This window comes from Nothoprocta perdicaria, unplaced genomic scaffold, assembly GCF_003342845.1.
Source record: "Nothoprocta perdicaria isolate Ctin4 unplaced genomic scaffold, notPer1 scaffold_87, whole genome shotgun sequence".
Classification (NCBI taxonomy): Eukaryota; Metazoa; Chordata; class Aves; order Tinamiformes; family Tinamidae; genus Nothoprocta; species Nothoprocta perdicaria.
In genome coordinates this window covers 2,199,458-2,220,318 of record NW_020456165.1, presented here as the reverse complement: position 1 = coordinate 2,220,318, position 20,861 = coordinate 2,199,458, and the positions used below count along the sequence as shown (strand labels likewise).

The window sequence follows — 20,861 nt, the reverse complement described above, 5'->3', positions numbered from 1 at the left end:
GGCAAAGCACTGACAGTTTTTCTACAGGTTCCTATCACCACATTCTTATATATGTTTTAATATGACTCTAAAAATTGAAAAATAAGAAAACAATAGTAGCATGCATCTAAAGAATAAAGGTACTTTCAAGGAAAGGCTCTTTTAGCTTCCTCTTTCTGTACTAGTCAATCACAACCCAAACTACTCAAAAGTTTCCATTTTCCTCCCAAAATTAACTTTCTCACAAGAGTCTTTACAAAACAGAGGGGGGAAAAATCATGAGCAGACTTTGGCAATACGACAGTCAAGATGTGAGCAGGAATCTTTCTAAAAAGCAGTTTTTCATCCATGTGCATATCGTTATATGATGGACATAATCTAAACAGCAAAGTTACATCACAGAGAATTTACAAACTGTAGATCAATACATATGCAGTTCTTTTTTCATACTGTCTGTAATGTTTAAGAAAGTGCATACTAAAAATGTAGTCTAATGCATTAGAGACAGTTTATTCTAAAACAGTTTCAGACAAAACAATTCTTACTGACTTTACTGGCAATATTAATAAAGTTCTATGAATTTTATCAGATTCTGCTCAGCAAGAAGTAGCTTGCCTGCTTGAGCAAACATTTCATGCAGTCTCTGTGGCTAGATCGTGCTAGTGCTGCTTCCCCAAAGAGAGGGAGAACAGTAAGATCTATGGAAGAAAACACTATGGATTTGGAAGTGTAATGAGATCTAGGCAAGATTGATCCACAGACTGGAAGTGCCCCGAAGTCTCACATTTGAAATACCATATGTTGGAAATATAAACATATTCCCACTGAAAAAGAAAAAAAAGTATAAGATGGGAAGGAGAGAAGGAATGGGAGGAAGCAAGGGAAGGAAAGGAAAGAGGAAAGGGAAAGAGAGGGAAGTGGAAGTGAGGGGGGAGAGGGAGAGAGAAGCAGCACAGCACACAGCATGCCCATTTGCATGGCTGCAGCTAGACAGTCAGAAAACTCTGGTTTTATTCAGTAAGCCAGATTTGACATAACCTGATTAAAAGTATTTCTGTATGACATTCCATTAAAACAACAAACTCAATATTAAAAAAAGAAAAAAAAAAACACACTGACTGCACATACGCACATACAGCCACAGGTCATTGTCCGTCACCAAAAACTGTTTTCAGTACAAGGGAGTACACAGGCACACACCAGGCTGTTGCTCTGCTCGATCCTTGTTATGCAGAGATGCTGGTTAAGGAAACCACCAGTCCAGAATTTCCCTAGTTTGTCCTGCAGTAAGTTTCAACTACTGAGAGATACACAAAGTTAATCTGTTAATGTGTTAATTTGTGTGACTTCTGCTGCTCTTGTAGCATGTTCAAATATTTTGAAGATGCCTGAATTTGTAAAATCGGGACTTAGAAAGTTGGGGGTACAATCTCTTTACGACAGCAGCTGTGCCATTTGAATTGTCAAATGGCCTTGGCCATTTTCCAGGATGCCATTCTTAGAGTGGCATTGGTGAGGAATAAGAATACATCTAAGAATAGATCTGGCAGATGTTTTTGTTAAAGAAGCATTACTGGACATTCAGCCAGGCATACAATCAAAATGAAGAGTCATTAGTACCTTAACAAAGCAGGACTGAGAAAAGAACAGTAAACTATATAAAGTCATTCAGTATTTACCGAAAGTCACTTCTTACTCGCTATGATCAGCGTATGAATAATGACAGTTGTGCTCAACTACATAAATCTACTGTTTCACCTAACAGCACATTCACCTGGTGAGCTCGGACTGGTGGAAAAATGTGCTCTTTGTGTCCTGATGTGAGCGGGGAGAAGTAATTATTACTCAGTTGTGTAGTGCTTGGAGGACTTCCATCTCCCTTTATGTAACAGTTTAAAAAAAATGGTTTATAACACGGGCTTTTCAAGGGGAATAGCAATCCTTGACAAACACCAGAACAATACAAATCATTGTAATTTTTTGGAAGTACACTGTCTAACATAACACCTGCTGCTCTTTGATTGGGATTCATGCCTTCTTCCCCTTCTGTTCCCTGCCTCTCTAACTGCAGACACATTTAGCAGATTTGTACAGGATTTTCTTTCAAACGTGTAAATACTGCAATAGCACAAGTTACACTGTCATGAAGACATTTTCAAGACAGCTTTCTTCAGTAATGTAAACTCTATTCGATGCCCTTTTTGGGAGCTAGATGAGAAATGTACAAGAGTTTTGTTGTTACTGGTTTTGTTTTACATACATAAATACATTTCGTGCATGTATGTGTATATGTGTGTGTGTGTGTGTGAAATATATATTGCATTGCATCAAAGCTATTGTTTTTCAGTAATACTTTTTTCCAGTGTCACTGAGATTGTATTTATTGTACTGTTTCAATAACGCAAGGTGGTAAGGCAGATAGATCTCTAGAAATTGTTAAATTACATCTAAAAATTAAATAGGTAACATTCCCCTTGATAAAGATGCACAAATGCAGACACATACATGCACACAGTGTGTATACACATAACAGAAAAACTATGCAGAGGTATTATATAATTTCTGTTTCAGTGCAACTTAAGAGTGTGTTGAAGTGTTCTGCAGTACATTTCACAGAAGCACAGAATGTTCAAGTTTGGAAGGGACCTCTCGAGATCATCTAGTCCAACCTTCCCACTCCACCAGGGACACCCAGAGCATGTGGCACAGGGTGGCATCCAGGTGGGCTTTGAAGACCTCCAGAGAAGGAGGTTTCACAACCTCCCTGGGCAGCCTGTTCCAATTTGCAGCTCACACCTTAAGGATCAGTAGTCCTTCATTAGCTTCAGGCACAGATGGCTAGCTATCCTCAAGAATACACAGAAATGTTGACCTAGGCAAAAAAATATATATATATTAACAAGCCATTAATGATGAAAGGAAACTTTCATCATATTGAAAGGTATATGCTTCTGAAGACAAAATTTTAAATGGCACTCCATAGCAGAAAAGTGATGGGCCATTGAAAGAGTAGTACCAGAACTGACTAATCTGGAAACAGGATTAAAGAGTGGTTTACTGACAACAGTGTCAAACTCTAGCTATGGGCCAAAGGGATCATATTGCAATACTATACAGCAACAGAACAACAGGTAAGCAATAGCTTTACCATAAAGCAACAGCAGCTACTTTAATAGAAAAGATACAAAAGTCATAGAAGTGATCAGGATTAAGAAAATAAACACACAATAACAAAAATAAAATGTCCCAGTGTGATAGTGATGACCATGAAAAAGATAAATGCGATTCTCAAATGTAAGTTGAACACATCTGGAATGCTGTGTTCAATTCTTGTTACCATGTTCATGAAAGATGAAATAAATCTGAAACAAATACAGTAAAAGATTACTAAGATGATATAGAAACAACCTAATTTAAGGATAAGAGAGTAAAGGGTCATCCTTTTTAAGTCAAGAGGACTGAAAACAGAATGGACCTTCTTTATGAATAATACAACTATGACAGAAATCTTTCACCTCAGTAAAATAAAGGACACTCTTGAAACAAGAAGGTACTGATCATAATTAATTAATTTTGAGTTAAAATTGGAAGGTTTCTGACCCATGAGAAGGGCAAGAGGCTTAAAGAGACCTCAAATAGAACTAGTGGAGGTAAATAACTCCCATTGTTCCTTCAATTTAATGGGATTAAATAACACTATTTAACACACAACTTCAGCATTCTGAATTAGGAATGTGTTTACTATCCTTCCCCTCCCTCCCTCCTCAAACAAAAAATGCAAGGGAAACAAGACAAAGCAGATACTGTCTTTTCTATTAAAATTTTAACAGAATGGTTGAGGTTGGAAGGGACCTCTAGAGATCATTCAGTCCAACCCCCTGCTCCAGCAGGGACACCCAGAGCACGGGGCACAGGGCGGCATCCAGGTGGGTTTGGAAGACCTCCAGAGAAGGAGACTCCACAGCCTCCCTGAGCAGCCTGTGCAGGGCTCTGGCACCCTCACAGTAAAGAAGTTCCTTCTCACATGAGGATAGAACTGTCTGTGTTTCAACTTGCACCCATTACCCCTTGTCCTGTCACTGGCCACCACTGAGAAGAGTTTTGTATTATCCAATTATCCGTTATCTAATAATCACTAATCATTAGAATCCTAATTCATTAGGATTCTGTATTTTATCCTAATAAACATGTCCTGGAAAAATCAAAGACAACAAGAGATGTAGTATAAAAGAAAGACTATTTACTTATTTTAATGAATTGTAGCAAATAATCAGTAAGTTTAATAAAAAAATTATATAAAAAAGTATAAATTCTGGAACCACAGTATTATTAAAACCTTTTGCTGACATTAGCAGAAATGCTGTGAAGTAGTTAAAAACTGTAGTTCTGACAACTGTGGTTTCCTAAAGTATTTGGTAAGCAAACTTCATGTATTTTATTGTTAAAAGTCCATTCATATATAAAATACAGAACTGTCATATGAAGAAATTCAGTACAAATAATCAGACATTATACTTGTATAAAGAGCTAGTCTCTCTTCTGTATCTCTAGATACCACTACTGCTTTGTCACCGGTTGAACTAGGAGCTAAGAATTAATAAAATGGTAATTATGAATTGCTCCAATATCATAATAAATCATGATTTCTGTTTGTTTTAAACTCCCTAGTACTTAGTGCTTTATTTACTCCTTCTCCACTTATCTAATGAATCCAAATGTTATCTTGTGTTGTCAATTATGTTATGTTTTGTAGGTCAACTGTTCACTAAAATAAAATCTGTGCAACTGATTAAAGACGAAAAAGAATAGTGTGGTTCCTGGCACCATCGTATTGAGACAGAACCTGAATACTCTTCTTACCAGGGAAAAGCCTGCAGCAAACATCATTACTTTGGCAGGGTTAAGAATAACTGAAAGTTAACAAGGCCATGGCCATCAATACACAAGTTTTATGTTTCTGAAAAAGTACCATTGGTTACTTAATCAGTTTATTTGAAGGAAATAGGCTTATTTGGAGCACAGAAATTAAAATTATGTTTTCTCCTGCAGACACAGGGATTTCTCTTTCATTAGCGAAACTTCTTCCTATTCAGCAAATTTTATCCTAGAAAGTGGATAGACTTTCAAGGTTTTCAAGAGTTACCACACATCTGTGTGTAAATCACATGCAACTTTGCTAACGCCAGTGGTGTTTAAATGTTATGAAAACGGTGAAACTGATAAAAATAAAATTGATGTTTGGATATTTCTTGTTGCTAAGAATGAAGGAAAAATTTTGCACAATACTTTTTGCCTGAAAATCAGACATCTGCAGATGAGAGATATTGCGCTCCCAAAGATCTCTAACCACTTGGGAGACACTGAGCTTTTCGGACAGCAGGGAGACCTTGGCTAATGTCATCAAATGAGTTACATCCACTAGAAGATAAAGGATATTTAAGGAGAAATATGTTCAAATCTAACTTGTTCTTTCTGACAAAACCATGTCTGTTTTTATAATACCAGGCTAAGTCTGAAACAAAGTGGCTTTTTTATATGGGAAGGAACGGGATTAACTGTACTGTTTCATCCTTCACAAAAGTTGACAGTGCTGCTACTGTCCAAAATAATAAATTAAGTGACCAGGTAAGTGGAATGAGATGCTTTCAAGAAGCTATTTATTTAACTCTCTAAATCAATTCTCTGATTTTTAAGGATCATCTTTTACCTTGACTAGGAGGACGGATTATTCATTTTAAAAACAAATCTGATAACTATTACAGAATACCCTGAAATCTCCTAAAGCAGAGAGTAAAAGTTGTATGATGAGGGCAGCCCTCTTCCCTTCAAATCCAAATCATATTTTTATCCGTACAACATATATGCATAAAGTCTGTGGCAGTTTAAACCTTGTAACATATAGCTTAAATGAAATATAATTTTAAAAAGTAATTAAGAAATCTGTACAACCATATTTAAGGAGGTTACAAGCAGAAGAAAACCATCTGAAGACTAGAAGAACAAATATGCCATCCAAGATACACAATAAAAATTCTAGTCAAGTAACTTGAAACTGGAGAAAAGAAGGAATGGAAATGACAGCGTCTTACACATTCCTTTGTCCAGTCACAAGAATCAATAAACAAAAGGAAGAAAAAAAAGGGGGGTGACCTATTTTTACTTATTTGTGCAATGTTATTCCCTTTTTGTATACGCATCTTTTAAAGATGATGAAATATTTTCCCTTTTAAAACTTATCTATAGCCAGTCAGCTGAGTCTTCAATAAAACAGGAAGCTCACTTTACTGTCCCCCTTTTGGGTTGCCTTTGCCTCTTCTGCGCTAGCAAAAAGTTATGACTGAAGCTATGTGCTTTGTCAGATCTGGACAGCCATCTAGCTGAAAACTAACCCAACAGAGAAATGCACAAGAGCATACAAGAGCATACAAGAGCATACAAGAGCATACAAGAGCATACAAGAGCCATGGTGTGATTTATTGCAATAAACCTCTAGAGGTCATTTAGTCCAACTTCCCGATCAAAACAGGTTGAATTAGATGAGGTTGCTTGGGCACACGTTCAGTCAAGTTCTGAATATCTCTAAGAGAGAGATTCCACAACTTCTCTGCAAAGACCTGTTCCAAAATTTGACACAGCAAATAAACAAATAAAAATTTGCTGTATTATCCCAACAGGATTTGCGAGCATTCCAGCTTCTCTCCACTACCTCTTCTCTCACCCAAGCACCTTTAAGAAGAGTAAGGCTCTATATTCTTCAAGCCTTGCTTTAAGACATCTTTCATTCTTGATTGTAAAAGAGGACAAATATAATTCCAGTAATGGAACAAAAGTGGACAGAAAGCAGTCACTGCCACTCTAAGGGATTTCACTACTTCTGCAATAATCCCAATCCAGTATCTATTAAACAACATGTACAAAGAGCAACAGAGTTTTCCTCTGCTTTGCTTTCATGCTGGTGAGACAAAAATCAGAGAAAGAAATGTCTTGTAGCGGACGTGGTAGCCTAAGGAAGCTCTTAGGCACACAGCAAGCTCAATGCTGCATTGACAGCATTCCCAACATTAAAATGAAGCAATAAGAAAGTGTGTAGAGCCCAGGTCATTTATTTTAGACAGGAAATTACTAATCACATTTCTCATTGCATAGGCTCATTCTGGTCTTCTTTTGTTATAAACAAAATTTTGTTCTCATCAGTAACTAACGCTCCACATGCCTTAAGACACAGCAGTTTAGGGATACACTCCGAATCATTTGTCTACTTTGTTTCTGCAACAAACCTTAAAATTTGACTTTTAATTTATATAGATAAGTTTACTGACTTGATACATACACCTCTAAAGGCCAAGGACACGTTTTATTAGTCAAGAGTGCCCTTTCAGTCTAATCTGGCCATGTCTATACCATCAAGTGAAGCAGAGCAATAGGATATCTACAGAGTGAAATGGCTGATGTTGAGGTTTGGCGTTCACTCTGTTCATGATTTAAAAGTCTTATTCTGACCTGATCCATAGACTGAACGTCTATGAGAAACTGCAACACATTTATCGGATTGTCAGAGCAGAAGGCAGCATAGCAGGTATCCTCTAAGAACCTTGTCCCAGTCTACTGTTCCCTCAACTTTTCTGAGGCTTTTAAAATTTTGTTTATATTTTTCACACTTAACAAATCAAGTCATTCTCTCCTTCTCGTGTAACATTTATAAAATCAAAAAAGTACCTAAAATGCAACACACCCCTCAAGGCTCCAAAGTGGACAGAAATATGAGTATGTGATAATACAATATAGGATTTTTAAAAATTAACAAAGCTTCTCCTAACCAACGACTCATTTCAACACGTGTTCATAAAGTTCTCTTATGCATCCAAGCTTAAGCCAAAACACACAATTCAACTGGAAAATTTCCTTGATATGAGCAAATTTGCCTGTAAACTCACTTTCAGAAAAGCACATTCAGGATACCAGAAGCGTTAAATTTCACCCTTTTCTGCCACAGAAGGTAGGTACAGCAGGGTAAAGGTTTGAAGCAACGTTATTACCTTTCTGGCTTCTCTTGAGCTATTCTGTAACGTCACTGATCATGGAAACAGTCATAGAGAGACATAATTTAGAGAATAATGTGCTTGAAATGACCCAGTTCAGCCTCCAGCAGGGACGCGGGTCGATATAGGAGGGCAGAGCAGCATAGGCTTCGTGTCCCTGTGCATCCCACCTTTCACAATGACCAATACTGTGCTACCTTGACCAATTATTTGAGAATAACTCCCACCTATTGATAGCATGTGTGTGCTAACCTCCATTTCACAGATAGATTCGGGTAATAGTAATATTAAATAAAAGATAAAAGGGCTAACACCACACTTACATTAGTGCACTCATTATACTTCCTTCACATGCACAAAAATTCTTTTTTTCCCTTTAAAGAAAGACTAAACAAGAAATCCCATCAATTGAGTGTAGCCTTTCCCTCTCCATATGACCCAGGACTAAAACAGAGACTAGCAAAGACATTGCCTAGAAAATAATTTGCCTAAATGAGGTTACTCAAATCCAGATTCAGTTTCCGCTACGTAGTCAAATAGCCTGTAGGTAGAATAGCTCCAGCTGGCACCGGCCTTAATGCTTTCTTTATCGATCTACCCATAGTTTAAGTGCACACCCAAGGATATGGATTGTTAAACAATTCTTTTAGACTCTCATTGACTATGGAAATATTATACACACCGCTGCATCATCTGCACTTTCTCAAATGTGAAAAGCTACTTCCTCTCACAGGCTGCTCCTTTTATCCTGCGAATCCTGTAGCACTTGTGGTATTTTTTTTTTGAGCACTGCTTAATTTGTTAAGAACCAATTATACAAGACATGCTCTTTGTTACTGCCTATATTGTAAGCAAGAAATACAACCTTTCTACTTGATTTACCTCGTGTTGTAACAAGATACATTTAAATTCTTTGTACTACTACTCCTTCCCAAGTACTTGAGCTTCTCCTCATTTAAAGATTTCAACCCAAAAAATAAATGCAAAGGGAAAGTTAATGTTTTAAATTCACATTTTGTGGCGCAGTTGCAGTGTTAACAGTGTGGCACTGTTAACAGTGCTTAATAGTCAGCATTTATAAAGGGCTTGGTACATCTTAGTGCTCAGGGGAAATAAATAGGAATAAATCAATAATTTTAGTAATTTCAGAATCATTTTATCTCAAGAAGAGTATAGCATTCCCTTCATTGTGCCAAAATTGCACACACACAAAATCCTTTTTAACACCCCTTATCTTCATGTTCTTTTTTTTTTCTCCAGTTTTTCCAGTACTTGTGTTTTCCATTTTTTCCCTGCTAGTGCATCTTTTTCCTTTGTGTTTTCCTGCTGGTGCACCGAATAATAGCAGAAAAGCATCACTTGTTCCTTCCTTTTCGTCCAAACACTCAAGGAAGTCCTATCTGAAGGAGTGTATTCAAGCTGGGAAGCAAACCTTTACAAGTACTTACAGTGCTCTTTCTTACCTGCTCTGCTAAGTCAGCAGGTCAGCATCTACTAGGTGAATATGACTAAAACAGTAACAAACACTGCTGTTTAACTCATGGGACAAAACCTGGCTGAATCAAATCAAAGGCAAAATTCCCAGTGTCTTCAATGGGGCCACGATTTCACCCTTATCTTGCTGATCAAAACAATTATTTCACTGTTCAGATGGACCAGATTGCTGTGCCAACATACATTTTCTTTAATGTAACCTGTCATGTCGAATTTTAAACTAAATATACCTCTGTAAATATTCCCTTTTCATTCTACCAAGGTAAACTGTTGACTTGCCAAAAATAGTATGACATAAGCAAACAGCACACACAACAAAGATCTTCCTTTCATCTTAGCAGAGAGCCAGATGGACCAAGGCAGCTAGCGGAAAACACTGTCTCCAAACCATAACCTTACCACTGATCTGCAAATAAATAATTATCACTCCCTCACCACTCATTACCAACCACTCATGGTCCAACCTACTGAAGTGGCACTAAGAAAGCCACTTAAGAAAGTCTGTATTAAGAAAAGGGCAGGTTTGACCCACTAAGTGAAGAGTTTTATCTGTTTGGCAGTGAGGTGTTGCAGAAAGCTTCCTATGCTCCAGTGAAGCAAAGAGCAAATACTCAAAGTAGCAGCAGCCTCTATATAGTACATGCCAACCCTCAAAGGAGACTACCCGTGAACATTAGAACACCTTCTATAGTTGCTCCCATTGCTTGTGTTATCATCAAAACGATTGCATGCATTTGCAGTTCAGCAGCCAGAGAGAAACAAGCTGACCCCATGTGAATCAAGCTTACATTGAACTAGAGCAACACTGTTTTACATGTGCTGCAAACGGGACCAAAAGTAAAGGTGCTGTTTTGACAGAAAGATGCTTACAACTTCTATTTTGAAATATTTGTGAAAGCTGCTGTAAGAAGATCCTACAACAAGCATATATTCCTCAATAATCAAAAATAAAATAATTTCATTTAGTTATTTCATTTGTGAATTTGTTGAATTTGGTCTTCTCACACCTGCTAAGTAATGCAGATTAATTAATTCTGTGGATATACTACCTTCGTAGGAAAACAGGGCAGTTTACTGCCACAGGCATCATATGAGCCTGTTATACTTTCTGGGGTACTTTTAGTTCAGACTATTGGGTTTCTCTAGGCTATGGGTTTTTTTTTTTCTTTTTTTAAAATCTATAACACGCAAAGCAGCTCTCGCTAAATCCAAGCCTCTAATTCCCTCATTATAAGATTTCTGGGTTGATTCTACTACATAACTCAAAAGAATTTCATTCTTCTCAATAGTTTATGCTAGCTAGTAATCAAATCCAGCATCTCTAAGAGCATAATATACTCCACTGACTACAGTCAGTGTTTAACTGCTTAATTTTTGTCAAATTATTGCCTGATTTATTGATAAACTGGCATTCTCATTTGAATTAGGTTATAACTTAAGTATATTGAACAGCCACTTAATACATGTAACTACTACTTTGGTTACAGATAAACTCTCAATTTTAGAGACAGCAAAATCAAGAAGAGCTACTAAAATTTACACATATCCAAATAGATTTTAAGACCAGAAGGAATCCATCTGACCATTTAGTCAGACTTTACCTTTAAATGTCCTCACTAATTTTTAAATCTAAGCATCCATTTATTCCTAAACTGCTTTTAAAAATGTCATCAGTAATTCTTTCTGCTAAAAAGAAAACATGACTTTTTAATTCAAAGCTTCAGTTGAAAATGCAAGTGCTAAAAAAGACACATACTTATCAGTACCGTGACACAGTTTAAAAACACATCATGAAAAATTTCAGTGCAGCTATAAAATTTAATATAGTTCAGCACCACATAACTTACACAACTAAAAAAAAGTTTGTTCATAATATTTATTACCATCTAGCTGCACTATTTCTGTTCAGTCATCCATCTGAATTGAGGCATCCTTCATCATCCATACACAGCAGATCCTCTCTTTGATCTCTAATAGCAAATTTAAGAGCTGAGTAAATGTTCTTTGAAATGCACAGTGTGGCACAGCTGCTTATTGTTATGTCGAAGACAGTATGTCATTAAAATGGAAATTCAATTAATACAGTGAAACATCCCCCTAATCATATCTTATCTTTGAAGTAACACCACTTTCAGTGATAACTAATTTCTAGTTAACTAGTTTCAAGGAGAATAATAGCAAAGCTTTGGTTAAGGTCAGAATTAATAAAGCACATCTTTCATCAAAATACAGACATCAACTGGTAACCAACACTGCTGTGGTATTTGTACTTACAGTGCACTGCAGACACTCAGAGATGCATCTTTCTGTGTTAATCACAGGAAATTCATCAAGCCTGCCATTTTCACCAGTTTGTTGAAAATTCTAATAGTCCTACAAGAGCCTACTTTAAAAATGTTTCATTGACCACACATTATATTAGTGTTTTAGCAGCATTCTAATCAAGGGAATGTGAGCTAGATCTTTGCCTTAAAATATAGTTGAACTAAATGAAAACCTTTGTTATTCAAATTTAGATAGCTTTCGACTTTTGCCTGCTCCATATCAACGCTGTTTGAGGTTCAGCCAATACTACAACACATATATATATTTTTGAGGAATTTTCACTATCTGCCAGTATCATAAAGCACCTCATGTTTGATTTCATTAGATTTTTCAGCTCAAAAGCCAGACCAAAAGTGCTAGAACTGGGTGAATCTGAATAAACTCAGGGGAAAGGGAAACAGGAATTTATAGACTTTGGCTGAGCATATGAACCATCCACATCAGTTTCATGAGCAGACTAAAAGCTGGTTCCTCACAAGTAAAAGCTATGACTTGTCTTCAAAAATGCTCCAGCTCTTTAAAAATAAGTAAAAAAGGAAAAAAATTTAAAGGTATTTTCAATACTACATCTGCACCAGTATGTAACACACACAACCACTCAGATTCATGATGAGGTCCATGCATACTCTCCTTGTAGAAAAGCAATCAAGACCATGGCTGCAAGTCTGTGTCAATTCACAGTGCAGCTACTGAAGAGTTTTACCACTGCACATTTGTGTCCTATCAGTGCTAAAGGCAACTGCTGGAAAAACAAAAGGGAAAAGGATTGTGTGCCCCACAGACTACCACTCCTAGCGAAACATGCTACCTTGACACCCCTTTATTTTCACATTATATTGATATTCAAAGGCTCGGTGCCTTGTAGAGGCACAGGCCATCCTCCATGATCTCTAAAACCCAGTCTGTCCCATCACTGCTATTAATTACACAGATCCAACCATCCAGTGGGATTGAAACCCTCCCTGTGGAGCTGCACAGACCTGACTTCATACTGTGCTCCCTGAAGTCCGAGATCTGTCTCTCCAAGTAGTGGAGTTAGCCTCAGGGAATTATTCTTTAATTGTCGTGTAGTTTTTAGTTGCAGTAAGAAATATCTTTACTAGCAGACAGTCCATTTTAAGCAGACTCTCTCAAATCCACAACCTAAAATAAGGTAATTTGTCATTTTTAAGCTCTGTTATCACGAATTTATGCATGTTGAATATAATCTTTCTGGTATGGAATTTGTTACATTTGGTCTAAAACTCAGAGTAATTTCTGCTTTAAATATTAAAGCGAAGTTTCTAAGTTCTCTTACCTACTAAAGTTATAAGTCAGTCTTCCCCTCCCCGCTCGCCTCCCATTTCAAAAAGCATTAGGAACTTTTCTGTGTGCAGATCAACCAGCTGTACTTTGCAAGTAAAACTTTTCCAAGTGCCTGCTTGCTCTCTACAGATTTTTGGCAAATCTGTCCCAAAAAAAAAAAAAAACACCACACAACACTAAGGGCCAGAGCCAAAGCTGACTGAAGTCAATGGAAAAACTCCCATAGATTTCATCAGGTCTTGGATAAGGCCCTAAAAGGGTCTGAAGTAATTGAAAAATAAATTCTGCATGTACAAAATATGAAATTTTCACTAGTTTTAGATTTATTAGACTCCTTTACGGCAATCTGGAAGAGCGAATCCATTACAGTTGGTATTAGTGATGTAGATGTGGTTTTGCATTGCTAATTCACCGTCAAGTTCCAGACATTTTTATCACGCAACAGTATAAGTAAAAAGAAATCAACATACACACGAACACTTCTACTTCCTTTTAAAAAGGCCAATCAATACCCTGATAGTTAAGTGATTTTGTTAAAATTCTGAAGGCTAAATAAATCGCAGAGTAGAGTTTTCCTTCAAATGTGGTAGGTTCTATTCAATGAAAATGCAAGACAAGATTCAGATTTACTTAGCCTAACTGTTCAAAAAAAAAAAAAAAAATAGGAAATGCAAAATATCCGAAATCAACAGGCCACAGCATCACCTGATGTGCAAACAGTTAAATCTCTTCCAGCCACAACAAACTGAAGCAAAAGCCATTAACATATTCTGTCTTGAGCTATATATGATGTTAAATGAAACGCTTACAAGTCAATTTAAGAGAAATATTTTAAAAAATTTTAAAAGTTTATGGCTTACAAGGAAGGTGTGCTTTCAGCATTTTAAGAGAAAAGATGAAGGACCTGCAAATCATTCTCTTCCCCCTCTCCTCCCATCCCTCTAATTGCTCTTTCCCAAACCTTCTTGTGGATGTGTGTTTTGTTGTGGGCTCTGTTTATGAAAAGTAGGTAATTGCAGTAATTTTGTGATGGTGTTTTTATCATAAATAGTGGCTGGAAAGGAGGAGCATGCCATCTAAAGTACAGGGCTAATTCTGCTCTTCAAATACCTATAACTTCTGTATTATTCCTGAGGTTCACTCTTTTTCACAGAGGTTCTTGAAACATCATAGAAAAACAAATTTAACTGAATCAAGGAAAATCTGCTAAATGAAAACCCAAAGGATGACTGAACATGCGAGACACTCCTCATTAGCAGCATACTTTCAAATAAAGGATGATATTGTATTATTATAATAAATATTTGGCTTTCTTTAAAAATACATTACATCATTTGTCACAATCTCTTTAAAACTATCTAGGCTTTATTTATTTAATCTACTGCAGTAGAGTTTTCTGAAATGGAAGGCCAAGAACCATACATTTTTTCCTTCAGCAACACACATCTTTTCTATAATTTTAAGTAATTAACTTGTTGGTGAAGATTAGAGAAGATTAGTTTACTTCTGCTTGTCACGTCTCAGTTTTTTCTTCTTCAAAAATAATAAGAAAATAAAGTTCAATGACAAGCATGATTGTTAGGGAAAATCCTTTCAACAGACAATTATTTTCACCAAAATCATAACTCAACATTATGAATCATTTGTGACCACTTATACTTAAGCAGAACATATTAAAATTTAATGGATTTTAATGCAAAGAGCCAGCAATAGGGTTCTATCCACCAAGGCACTAATGTGTTGATCCCAACTGTACTTAGATGAGGCGAGTTGGAACGGCAGCGCTGCCAGCTAAATTTCATAGTACTACAAATGAATGAATCCCAAACCTCAGGCGGGATTTCTTTCTTATTTATTGTGCATGACATTTTCCTCTCTAAATTATTCATTTAAAAAAAAAAAATTACTGCTTTAGACATCTTAACCTTTATACTTCTTCACCTTCTGTTTTTTGCCAGCTGTAAAATCAACTGAGAACAGTTTCCCAACACCATAATAAAAAAAATCTATCACTATTCTGCATGCTCATGTGGCTTGCTATCCTCTTCCATCTTTGCTTCTTCTCATAATAGAGGAATCTTGAAAAAAATGATATAAAAGCTACACATGTAAGATGGACTAGTCAAATGAGACCTATAGAGCATCATGAAACCAAGAGCTACAAGAGTCCTGAAAAACTTGTTAAAAAAAAAAAAAAAAAAAAAAAAAAAAAAACACCTTACTTTCAGGTAAAGAAAAACAAACAGAAACAACAACAAGTTCCTTCATTCCTTTTTTAATCCTAAAAAAACCACTAAAACTATACAAATTAAACACATTCAGAGATATACCTCCTCTCTCCTTGTATCTGGTAAGCAGTTTTCCATTACTAAATGTGATCACAGAACTATCATTCTGTGATAGCAACAGGCTGAAGTTGGCTTATGAAGATCTTCTACTTGTAACCTGCCTTTTAAGCAGAGAACAGATAAAAATGTATGTAGCGGCTAAGACATTTTATTTGAATATATATAAGTATAATGTGAGGCATTATACTTGAGTTCTATTTATTCAGGTGCTACTGGCTCATGGTATTACCTTGGGCAAGTCACTTAACTTCTGTATAGTTTAGTTTTCCCTTTTATAGAATTAAACTACCAAAGTTACTAAAACAATAGAAAGTTACAAAGGAAATAAAAATTATAAAGAGTAAAGATTCATTTCAGAGAGCCAAAGAATCAATGTTTCTGGCTCCAATAAACTGCTCTTAAGCCTTTCTTGAGCAACCACAAGACCTCGTTCCTGTAAGCACTCCCAAACTCTCCCTAATGATTTGCTACTCCCCTTCCTTTTCAGCAAATCAGCTTTTTGGAGCAAGAGGCATATTTCAGTCTCAAAATAGAACCCAAATAAATTGTTTAAAATATTTGATACGCTATTGTTTAAAATGCAGGTTTGATATGTTATTATTTCTATTATTTTAAATTAAGATAAAACCGTTCCTCATGACCAGCTGTTAAACTACTGCAAAGCTACTTTAAGTGTGGAGAAACAGAAGTTCACAGTGGATATTTTAAAGTCTTCTTGGAGTCACACCACCATATCACGTTGCATTATACACCATATCATGTCTCATTGTTAGCTGGCATGACACAACGTAACCGAAATGCACGACAAAGGGGCTGCAAGAGCTGTGACAACTTCTTTGTTCGTGTGTGATTATTATCTGCAATTAGCTGGAGAGAAGAAAGTTATGTTTAAACTGGCTTGGCAGTTCAGCCTGCACAGAGCTGCACAAATTGGATACAGAAGTACACAAAGATCATGGTATTTAGGGGTTTAGACTCAGTTATGCCTTTGTCAAACCTTGCTAGGGTCTCGCGGCCAGACAGATCCACGCTAGTCCTGCAAGAGCCCTGCTTTCCTCTGCAGGGACTCCTTGGGGCCACCCAGGTTGACACTGGTAGAGCTCCAGGCAACCAGGAAAATGGTCCTGTCCTTCAGTGCCGCCTCTCGCAGTCACAGACATCCGCACTCTCAGGTGGCTGGCCACCAAGCTGCTCACTCTTGACTATCCCAGTGAAAAAACAATACCCAGCTGCATGGACTTCAAAGGGCACCGCACAGAGAAAGGAACTAGGGACGCATGGTATAGAAACACGAGAAAAACTGGAAAAAGTTTCCAGTTTGACATCAAGTCTTATCCATAGACATCCTGTAGATGTCAAGTCTTGATAATCAAGACAAAAGATAGAGAAAACAGAACGAAGTGGAGCTGTGCGGCTAAGAAGGATCTTTACTAGAAGGATGATTTAGATGGAGGAGAGGAAAAACGAGACATTTTACCAAATGTATATGTTAGGCTTTGCCAAGGGAGAGAAAGCAAGGAAAGTTTGAAAGAGAAACATAGTGCTTATTGGTCTGCTTAACTAAAACAAAAACAAATAAATATATAAATAAAGCTGAATAGCTTTTGTGATAGAAGTGAGAGAAGCAAGCATTGGTTTATTTTAATGGACAGCTTCCTCAAATAGGGAAGGTTTTTACAGGGAAAGAGAACACAAGTAGGTAGCTGTTAGAATATAAACACAAAATTTTCAGATCATGTAAAAATATCTTAAACAAATGAAAGTTAATACTTTATAATCAAGATAATACTTTAACTATACTGAGATTGGGATTGGAATCAAATCATTTTAATACAGCCAAAAACATTAGAATCATATCTTGCTGCTTAAATGCAGACTTCAATCTTTAAATATCATCTCAGATGTAAGAAATAAATTAGGAATATAAAAGAATATTATGAAAATCATGGATACTACACACAATACTTAAATTGTAAGAGAAGTTTTCAAGCTATGATGAGTAGGTTTTGGTCATTTATTGAATACTTGCTGGTTGTTCAGCCAAATCCTCTGGTCCTCTGTGCTTATTAAACTACATTAACTTTCTTCAGAAAGAAAAAGAAAAAAAATTACTGTAGTTGATGCTCAGGTAACATTACAGAGAGGTACTTAGTATCTATGTGACTGAACATGCCAGGCACCACATGTCATAACATACTCTGTATGAAAGTCCACACTATAAAGTGTGAGAATATATGAGCTTTATTGCTTATTCCTTTCCTGTAAGGACATCAATGAAGAAATCCCTAATTAAAGGATAAGATGAAATTTCAAGCAAAAAAAAACCAAAAAAATCCAATTCAAAACTATTATCTTCTTATAGAAGATTCTTTGTTTACTAAAATTCTAGAGCAATATTTATACTCTCCATAAAAAAATGAATATTGCTCTTCTAGCAACTTAAAAAGCACATGTTTTTACAATTAGGCCTGGCATTCTTTCCATTTTGGAAAACAGAAAGATTAAGGAAGTTAGAAAAATCATCCTGAAGACTAAGAGAACTTGGGCACAATTGCTATGGAATAGGAAGATCCTGAAGGGACCTAATAACAATCTTTCAATGCTGTAACAGGTATAAGGAGGAGGTATTACTTGCCACATCTCCCTTCTCTATTAGGATCACAAGAAACTGGTGTGATTGCAAGTAAGACAATAAACAAAATTTTAGAAAAAAAAAACCCTATAAGGCCAATCTGCCATGTAAATTATTAACAGAGATTGTTCAGCCTTGTGCAAGGTGCAGTTTAGATAAGCATCTGTCAAGGATATTCTAGATACATTTCTTTAGCCTCAACATAGAGGGGAACAATCATATAGTTGGACTGCTTTCTGGCTCTACATTTGTAGAAATGTTCAATACAACTCTATTCACAGGAAAACATTTGCAAATCCTATTTCCTGAACACAATATAATCCCATATTTCCTTATCATTTCAGATCTGAAGACTCAGTTAGACCTCAGAAAATGACCACCTTGGGCATTGCATGGCACAAGCATTTCAAAGGCGTTGTACTTACAGTTACTGATTTACCAGTTAAATAATAGTTTTATATTATTCAAGCACTAGAGAAACAAGTGACAAAGCACAATTACAAAGTTTTAAAGGAAAAAAAGATAGAATAATTGAAGCTTAGCTAAAAATGAAAAATAGGCAGAGGAGACAAAGAAGGAGAAGTGATGGTTGAGAGAAAGACAAAGATATAACATAAAGGTAAAAAAACCTTACTATGAAAAAGGTTCATTTTTTTTCCCCCAAGAAACAGAGCATTGACTTGACACAAATGCCACTTGTAAGACACATTTATACACCAAGAACTACAGGAACAGCAGGATCACATTGTGGACAGAGTAGCTGAGGCACCCAACATATGGGTGGGTGATGTGATACTACAAACAGCTACATCTGACATTGCTTAAGGTTATCAAAGCAATCCTGCAAAACTCACTGATACTATAAGAAACCTTGAAAAGCTACACAATCCACTCACTGCAGGTTAATAAGGATTTATACCATGAATTCTCCCATCCATTAAACTGAGTACATGGCAACCTGGGTGGTCTATAGCACTTTCTGCAGCACTTGCCTGGCTTTGACTCACATTGTTGGTTGACACAGTTTCCCAAGGTCCTCACCTTGCCCCAGCTCCAGCCATTTGAACCTTGCCAAAGGCAACACAGAGCAAGATATGGCCTGATGTGCATCTCATGTAGCCAATCATTCTGATTAACTCTTAATCATCCTTGTAAGAGCATTTTACATCAGAGAAACCTCACATCCCTCCATAACCTCCTCCTTCAGAGAGAGAGAAAACAACATGCTGTAATCATTTATAATTTTTATGCTCTATTCTGATTCTGTTCATCTAAATTTTTCATAAAATGTGCTACCCTTTTTTTTCAACTGAAGTTTCCTCATGTAGAAAGGAGTAATTCTGTTTCTACGTTCAAGTCACGTGGCAATATCCCCAAATTGTAATTTGCCTCTTTAATAGGATCATACTACTAACTTGTATTTGTCTGCTTATCTAGTGTAACCCCACAGATCTTCTCCTGCAGTAAAGCTATGTAAGGAATTATTTAAGTTTAATTTGTTTGTCTGATTTTTATTTGATAAAGTCCTCTGCGGTCTTTACAGAATTTTAACTTACTGACTTCACATGGCTCCTTTAACTCCAGATCACTCAAGTTATTGCTGTCTTTCAGAGTATTTGAGACTACTTCTAACTGTTGTAAATCTATAATTTCAATGTTCATATTCCATCACTGCAATTAAAAAAATAATGTATAAAACCAGATCTAACAGAGACCGCAGCATATCTCAGACATATATTCTTGGATTGACTACAAGTATTGATAGCTGGTTTCTAAATGCACTTTTTCAGCTATTTAACACTTAGTTAGTCAACATTTGTTTCAACTTAGTTTCAGCCAATTTCTCTAGATTTCAAGGTATATCCTCCTGAATATTTTGGATGTAACTTTTAAAAATCGCGGTTGCTGTCACAGCTCAGCAATGCAGGAAGGATCCTAGGCACTTCTCAAAAAACACAAGCAGCTAACAGAAAAAAAAAAATGGATGTTTTAAAAGCCTTGGTAAAATCCTTATTCAACAATCCGTGAACTTCCAAAGTATAAAGGACATCCTGCTAGAAAGCAAGTTCTTAAATACTATGCATTTCCAAGCCCAGGGAACAAATATTTCTTGCTATACAGTGTCTTGTCCTATAAATAAAGCAATTTCTTAATAATAAATATAACACATCTTTGGTCCTAACTCCACCCTCTTCCCAAATCTATGTTCTCTCAACAGTTAATGAGAAAATGCATAATGTAAGGACATTTCATTCAGTCTTTTCTCTAGGCTCCAGGCTAAACTCCCGGTGAAAATAAAAAAGTTATATCAAGTTTTAAAACACAGTTTCTTTAAACGATATCTTCTTTTGACAGCCTGAAGTGTTAGCCCAGTTAGGTCACCATTTCTTAATTAGGTGATTTGCTATTTAAAAGGACTTCACACTACAGTCAGCAATTCTGAAAATGGCCTTTTTTGGAATCTGTATTTGTGTTACAGATTTTAATGCTTTTTAATGTAAATCATGGCCAAAGGGCATTTTATGTATGGCTGAAACAGTTTATGTTGGGTGGGACATAGCTATACCAAGTCTCAAGCAGCTGCTTACAAGTGCTTAACTTTTCACTACTCACCATATGTAACCTTTTAACTCTGATCCACATTTAATCAATATGTAGCTATTTGTCAAATTTTTTATGTTTCGTTTGGAATGTACTTTTTCTTAGTGTTTTATTTATCTATCATCTGTTTATTTATTT

General features: G+C 36.3%; 1 protein-coding gene across 1 annotated transcript in view; it reads right to left on the bottom strand.

The window, feature by feature from the left end:
- BBS9 (Bardet-Biedl syndrome 9) overlaps positions 1-20,861 on the bottom strand; it is a 165,805-nt gene that overhangs the window by 7,498 nt on the left and 137,446 nt on the right. The gene's annotated exons all lie outside the window — the stretch shown is intronic.